Here is an 8401-nt window from a genome sequence, read left to right on the forward strand (position 1 = left end):
GTGTCATCATAGCTCACAGCAACCTCAAGCTCTGGGGTTCAAGTGATTCTCCTGCCTCAGCCTCCCAAGTAACTGAGGCTATATGAGCACGCCACCACCCCTGGCTCATTTTTCTGTTTTTTGTAGAGGCAGGGTCTCACTTTTGTTCAGGCTGGTCTAGAACTCCTGGCCTCAAGCAGTCCTCCCATCTCAGCCTCCCAAAGTGTTAGGATTGCAGACGTGAGCACCGTGCCTGGCCTAATTGTTTTTTAGTAGATAATTATCCTCCCTAGGTCTGTCTCTGAAACAAGGCAGATGAGGGACACATGGAAGTCCTCTATAGCAAGGGTCTGCAAACTCTGGTCCAAGGGACAAAGCCAGCCTACTCCCTGCTTTTGTTTTATCAGCAGAGAGTCACACCGTTTGTTTAAGTATTTTCTGTGGCTGATATTATCTGAGCTGAGTGGTTGCGATGGGCCATCTGCCCTCTGCAGGACAGTTTGGCAAGTTCTGCTCTGTATGATCCCACCCTCAGGAACCAGCTGTGCATCCGGGCTTTGGGCTGCTGCACACATGTCTGGCCATCAGTATTGCCTGGGAAATGAATGTCCTTCCTGGAACGGAACACGCAGCCTTTCCCTGGGCAGGGCCTGCTCCCTTGCACTAGAGAAGTCGTTGTTTCTGCTATTCCTTTTGCCTAGAAAAATCTTACCTTCCTCCACTCTTTCAAAGATGATACTTCTTCAGATTTTAATGTTAATACTAGGCACACAGACACCCTTTATAGACAAGCCCTACCGTAGAGCAGATGAAGCTGCAAGCTGTGTGCTTTTAAGGTACTATGAATGCTTCATGTGTAGCACTCAAAACTGTTTATAATTGCATTTTTATGGAGTTATCCTGTTTTCTGCCTTCTCTGTGCCTCTGCAAGCTCTCTGAGGGCAGGTACTATATCTATTTGGTTTAGCTTGTAATCCCAGTACCAAACAAAGTGCTTGGTTAACTTAGCAGATGCTCTATAAATGCTCATTTCATAAGTAAATAAATGGAAAGTGAGACAGCAAGTATACTATTAAATCATGGTATGACACAATAGAGATTCTACCTCAGATGCGTCATGGAGACAGAAGTGCTAGGGATGTAAATGCTAGTTCCATTTCTGGAGCTCCTACCGTGTACCATAGTGAGGTGGCTACCACTTGACCCAATTTATGCTGTGGGATCTAAAGCACGGAGACTTAAAGTGACTTGCCCCAGTGCTTGGTTGACAGGATGCAAATCCAGAACAGTCTGACTCTAGATTCCACACTCTTCTGTGCTTTTGGTTTCCAAATTATGTGCCAAGGTGCCCCGAGGCACCACAGTGACTTCACCGAGGTTCTGTGGGATGCGTTAAGTTTTTGCAGGAAAGAGTGATACTCAACACCTGTTGGGCCCTTGGGAACTTCTGGCTTGAGACTCTTCAGTTTCCACATGAGATCACATGAAATTCATTTCTACAATGTCACATTTTTTGTGGAGCTGGGTTTTTGGCAGCTGGGTTGGTTTTAAAAAAACAAATACTGTGTGAAAATCAATGTGGATCAGGGACTGAGGGTACCAGAGTCTAATCTGATTCCCAGGTTTGAGGGGCTTCAGTGTCCAACAGACACACACATATCCCGTGGGCAAGCAATGGTGGTTACTTAAGAATGAAATGAAAGTATTTTTTCTTTCGATTTAGGTGTATTTTTCTAATGGCTGTCTATTTGTTAGGGCATAAATACTTATTAAATTGTTTGCATCCCATAACATAATAAATGGAATTGCCAAGTATTTCTTTTGGCCTAAGGGTGCTATGAAATGATCGCGATGACACTAGGAGCGCTGTGAACAGGGAAGGTGGGAGAGCCCCTGCTTTGCATGGTGTTCTGCCTGGTAGCCCTGAGGGACAGGTTCTATGTCTCCTAGCCCTGTTTACAGCACACACAAGCAGGGCTGGCTTCACAGGTGTGCAACCCAGGAAGCCACACAGGTGCCCGTGCTCAGAAAGGTCCTGCATGCGGTTTACCGCTCTGCTGTCGCCTTGTTGAAAATCTTAACACTTCTATCTCTGAACTCGTGTTTTGTAAGTAATGTCTGATTGGACAATGGAAGCTGCTTGTGAGCAGAAGGGGAACCCGTGGTCTTGCTACTGGCAGCTCACTGGGCTCCCTGGTTCTTGTCTCTCATTGAGAAGAACGACAGTGGGAGACAGGGCAAGAGAAAGCAGCTTTATTGGAAGAGAAGTATTGCAAGCAGGGGAGCATCAAACAAGCAAAAGTACATGCCCCAGAGTGGGAGCAGGCCCAGACCGCCTGGGCTCTGGTGGACTCTGTTCCCAGGTCTTCCTTGTTCCAGGGCGGTTGTGGACCCCCCTCAGCGAGGGAAGATCACATCTTTCGAACTGTCCAATGGGGGTCCTGTCTCTGCCCTGACAATGGGTGGGGGGGGGTGCTTTTGTCCTTTCATGGTTCTATACAGAGGTGTCATGTCATTTATCTGCCACTGGGGTGCAGGGGAACCACTATACTAATGGTATATTAACTTGCCCGGGGTCAACCAAACTCCTCCAGGTTCTGCACAGCACGTGAGCACGTCAGGAAAGTCCCTTTCTTTCCACACTTGGTGAGTCCTCCCGGCTCACTTACCCACCAGCCCCTTCCCACTCACATCTGACTAACGTACCTGCTCTAACAGTCTGAGTGTCTGCTTGTCCCTCGCAGCCTCGTTTGCATGCAGCGTTCACAATGGCCACGAACACGCAATTCCAGGAAGCCCAGGATGCGTGGGAGTTCAGTGACACCCAACGCAAGTCCAAGGTTAATGTGTCCCGTCTACCGCCGAGTAAGAAGGGCTGGGGCAGTCCCAAGAGACTTTCCCTTTGGGATAGAACTTGCTCCAAATGCAGAAAGAGGGCAATGGGTTGTAAGAAATACAACCAAGGAAGCCCATCGTATCCTTTCTTACTCACTTTACTTCCCTGTCCAGCGTAGAAGGAAAAGCAAACCTGGAGCAACCCAGAGCTCCCATTCGTCAGGGAGCCAAAGGTGAGAGTTTCAGGAGAAGGCGTGCTTATCAAAAAGTGAAATAAAGAGTTGGGGTTGTTTTGTGCGGTGTTCTGCTGTTCTGATAAGAATAAAACGCATGTGCATGCACGAGCTATGAAAAATGAGTTGTGCAATTTGGTGACTCAACATATGAATTAAATGGTCTCTTTAATTTTTTCACTGTGTATCTCATGGACAAAAAAAATATTCTTATTGAAAGGTTGGAAATTCATATGCAGGTGAGAAAGAATTCTCAGACAGTGATTAGAATATACAGAAGAAGAAGTTTATTTATTTCTCCAAAACAGAAGGAGAGAGGGAGGGAGGGAAGGAGTGGCCATGGCACAGAGAGAAAGGAGTGAAAACGCTGGGCAGTTGAGGAAAGTTGTTTGGAGTTTTAAAGGGTAAAAAGGAAAAAAAGGTTTTGTTCCCCTGTGCTTCAGCAGACTGATAAGAGGAGTAGCTGCGGGGCAATGGTGTTTGCTTTTTCTACTTTTTTTTTCCCTTTTGTCTGTGAAGCCAGCTTATCTGAGTCCTTGAAATGTGTTTCTTGTAGGAACCCAGGCAGAGTTGGAGCAGGGAGTTCACACATCTGCTGTCTGCTGGGGGCTCTTCAAGGCTATGAAAAACCTCTTATCGATAATGAGTTAGGCCACAGGTGTTCTACCTAAAACAAAGGGGATAGTTGTAGTGTTTTTTCTCTTCAAAGGGGCAATTATGTGCTGAGCGTTTACTTCCCTTTCTGTTTGATTATTTTTCTATTAGGTTATTGGTAAGACCACCTTTCACTTATGTTAACATTTAAGATGGACATTGTACCTATAAAGGTGAACAGTAAAATTCATGCTCATGATTTAAAATTTTAATTTATCTTATGGTGATATCAAATAGCAAATAAAAAACACAGTGGCAAGTTGAGAGCAACGAAGAAAGGAAAATCCTGTGTATTTTAGTTCCTTTAACTGCACTTTTCTTCCTGCTTTTTGAACAAGGAATTCACATTTTCCTTTTGCACGGGGTCTCAGAGTCCTGCAGCCGTCCTGCCAGAGAAGGCACTACTGAGGCAAGTGGAATGGGACTGAGGACAGTGTTCCTTAGCGTTTTCTGTCCCCCTCATGCCTTTACATATGGGTCCCAACCAGGACTGACCCTTGCCTTTTAAAACTGCCAGTCCATTCGCTTAATAACTGGCCTCGGCTGAGGACAGAAGCCACACAGTTCCTATTTTAAGCAAATGCCCGAGCCGGTCACAGTGACTGCACAGAGCTAAACACTATAGAATTATTTTCCTCATCACTGAATTCCTTTTAGAGCCGTACCTTCAGAACAAAGAAAGAAAGAGGATCATTTGGTTATCAAAGGGAGCCAGCCCCCAAATTTATTTTCCTTTAGCTGTCATGCAAATTTCAAGCAGACGGCCTAGCAGGACGGCTTTGAAGATAAAGATCACAGTGCAGTCCAAGGGACACTTCAATAGTGCTTCTGATGATCCTGTGATTTACTTGAGGAAGGAAGAAAAGAGCAGAGAACAATAGGAAGAACTCAGCTCTGAAGGCATAAAAGCCAGTGTCTAATTCTGGTTCTCTCCTTGCCCGGAGGAAATGTCAGTTAACAGTGAGAGGGTCAGACAGGGCTAGTCCAGGATTTCCCCAAGTGTGTCCCTTGAGATGCCAATTGATGTTCTGAGGGGGGAAACAAAAAGTTTATCCTTAAGTGAATTTTTGGTAAATGTTGCGTCAAACCAGTTTCTTTACTTTGCAGACTGTTGGAGCCTTACGTTTAGTAAACATAACACGTAATAGGATGCGTATATAAGATGCAGAGTTTTTGTTGAAACCTGAGCTAAGCCAATTTGGCTAGTGGGGGTGGTGGTGATTATTAAATCAGTAGCTTCCAATAATTAAGGGGGTGAGGGCAGCTGTCTTCACTCTCAAACGTGGCCATCAGATAGTTGTTTACAAGGCAAGTTGCAAGAAATTTCCAGCTACTTGCTAATAATCATTAGCCAGCAGGCACAAAAACAGGGATGTGGCCCCCGCCATGAGCTCTCTGTATTTTCATATGTCTTGGCCATATTGAGTGGGAAAGGTTTCCTTGAGGCTGATGGGACAATAGTCTAGCAGGAAGAGTTTTCTGAGTTTCTATTGGGAGGTGGAGGCATCTCACAGCTGTCAGCTGAAAAGAAGACCAGTTGGGAAGTCTGTCTTGCCAGGACACCGTTTTGCAGTGAAGATCCCTGCGCCCACAGGGTGTTACTCCCTAATCCTGCAAGGAATGGAAACATCTACAGTGTTTCTGGCTATTCCATATATTCTTTCACCAAGAAAAACACGTCTGAAATCAGCTTGCCAATTAATGAAGCTCCTGGTGCTGACCGAGTATAAAGAATGAAAGCCCCTTCTGGAGTGAGGGGTTTTGATTAGTTGTTTGTTTTTTTCTTTTTTTTCCTTCACATTGAAAGGTGGCCTTACTAATAACCTTCCTAACAGATGAAAATAAAACTATCAAAAAGTAAAAGAAATAAACTCACAGCACATAATTGGCCCTTTGAAGAGGAAACTCACAACACAACTACACCCTTGGTTTTGTTAACACACCTGCGGCCTAACCTGTTGTCTCCACGAGTTTCGTTTTGCCAGCCTTGAAGAACCCAGGCAGACAGTAGGAGTACGAACTCCCCCCTCCAACTCTGCCTCAGTTCCTGCCAAAAACCAGATTCTAAGGACTTAGGTAAGCTGTCTTCACAGAGAAAAGAGAAAAATAAAGAATACTGCAACAACTTCACCAGTGCTTCTGTTATCAGTCTGCTAAAGCAGAGGGGGGAAAAAAAAAGCATTTTTACCCTTTAAAACTCCAAGCAACTTTCCCTCAGCTGCCCTGGCATTTCTGTTCTTCCGTTCATATGTGGTGGCCACTCACTCCCTCCCTGCCCCTTCACTCTCTCTCTCTTTCTCAGAGAAATTAATAAACTTCTGCATCTCCTAAACTCTGTGAGAAATCTTTCTCCACCCATGTGCAAATTTCCCATCCTTTCACAGATGCCAACTCAATTCTCAAAATGTAGGTTTTCAATTAGGGTATTGCAAGTATTAACTGTTTAGATTAAAACAAACATATTCATATATCACATTGTTGTGTTTGCTATCTTAAATCAATTTATAGATAAAGTATCTATGCTACATACAGTAGATACTATATCAAGTAAATTATAGATGATATAATTTTGAAATCTTTCAAGATTGGAATTCCAAGGACCCTACTTTAGGAATAGATGGGTGGGAGGGAAGAATTTTGCCCTGGGAGACCTCTCAGATACTATGTAGCTGTGACACCCTGGGCAGGTCACCTAACCTTTCTATGCTCTGGTTGTTTTCTAACTTAAGTAAGGATAATAATGATAATTTTAGGCCAGATATGGTGGCTTATGCCTGTAATCCTAGCACTTTGAGAGGCTGAGGCAAGAGGATCATTTAAGGCCAGGAGTTTGAGACCAGCTTGAGCAACACAGCAAGACCCAGTCTCTACAAAAAATGGAAAAATTAGCCAGGCATAGTGGCACACACCTGTAGTCCCAACTACTCTGGAGGCTGAGGCAAGAGGATTGCTGGTGCCCAGGAGTTCGAGGCTGCAGTGAGCTGTCATCAGACCACTGTACTCCAACCTTGGTGACACAGCAGAACCCTGTCTCTAAAAAAAAAAAAAAAAAAAAAAAAAATGATTTTAAAAAGGTCTTTCCGGATGCTTAGGGGGAGAAAAAAATCTTTCCTCACTTACTTCTGAGTTTATGACTCAGGCCCCTATAACCAAAGACAGATTAACAAGAGAAAAGCTGAATTTATTTAACACAAATTTTACCTGACACAGGAACCTTCAGAAATGAAGACCCAAAGACTGGGGGAAAACTTTATGGATAGTTGGGCAGAAATATGATTGAAGGATAAAGGGTGTATGATCTAATGGTAAACTGGGAGGAACTTAGCAAGGCCTGTTTGTTCACGTTCTTCTTGGCATCCCTGTATGACATTTCTTCGTAGGTCTTCAGCGGACAAGGGGGAGGGGGCAAAGAATGACCTTCCTAGGTTTTGTGGCCTGCTTTGGGGAGGAAGGGACAGGAGAATTCTAGTTTCTGTGGCCCACTTCAGGGAAGAAAAGGGCAAGAGAAGGTCAGATAAAGCTTCCTGCTTCTGCTGTTTTCTCAATATCCAAGGTACCATATTTTTGGGTTGCATCTCCTACACCCCACCAGTACTATAAAAAAAAAAAGAATAAGAACTAGAAAAATTCCAGAGGTGGCTGGAGTGCATAGTACTTGATCTAATACCCCCGTCTACAAAATGATAGCAATGATTCTATTCCAGACGCTGATTAAGATCCAATGAATCTTAGTAGTTTTTTGCAGTTTTTTTGTTATTAATTAACCTCCTTATAGAAAGCCGAACTAATAGAAGATTGCTTTTGTACTATACCATTATTTGATATGTGAAATCTAACATCTGTCAAACATGTCAGGTATATTTCTTCAAGTGGCAACAGTAGATTGGATCCAACATTTAAGCAACGACGAATAGTCGTTGAAGCCAAGTGACTCAGAGAACTTAAAGTGAAATAGAAAATAAAGACTTTCATCATGGGAAACTGGGTTAAAACTTTGGACCATGGAATATAAAGACCTAAGTTTGAATCTTACCTTCTGCCATTTGTCGGCTGAGGAAACTTGGACAAGTAGCTTGAACTGTTCATGCCTCAGTTTCTTCATCTCCAAAATCATTTAAAAAAATACCTAAATCAGAGTGTGGTTAGGATCACTACATGGCATAGTGAGTCCCTGGGACAGGACCTCGCACATGGTAGGTCTCAGGAATGGTGTCGGTTTTGAAGCAATGGTTATGCGAGGAAGAAAAAGAAATACCTCTTCTTGTCCTGTCCTGAGGTTCATGGCTGATGTTCCTATAACAAAAGACAGACTAACAAGAGAAAGGCATACAAATTTATTAAGTTTTACATGATGTAAGAGACTTCAAAAATGAAGATTTTAAAGAAACAGGGAAATCGGTGTATTTTTATGGGCAGTTGTGCGGAAGTATGATTGGAGGACAAAAGGGTGTGGTCAGTGTGATCTAATGGTAATAAACTGGGAGGAATTTAGCAAGGTCTCTGTGTTCAGATTGTTCTTGGATTCTCTGCATGACGTTCCTTCCCTGGGTCTTCATGGGAGAAAGTCAGAGAGTGACCTTGCTAGGTTTTATGGCCTGCTTCAGGAAAGAAAGACTCGGAGAAGGTACAAGTTACCTTCCTGCTCCTGCTGTTTTCTCAGGTGCCTAGGTGCCCTATTTTGGAGTAGTATGTTCTGAGCC

This window comes from Propithecus coquereli, unplaced genomic scaffold (genome assembly GCF_000956105.1).
Source record: "Propithecus coquereli isolate 6110/MARCELLA unplaced genomic scaffold, Pcoq_1.0 Scaffold237, whole genome shotgun sequence".
NCBI classification, from domain to species: domain Eukaryota; kingdom Metazoa; phylum Chordata; class Mammalia; order Primates; family Indriidae; genus Propithecus; species Propithecus coquereli.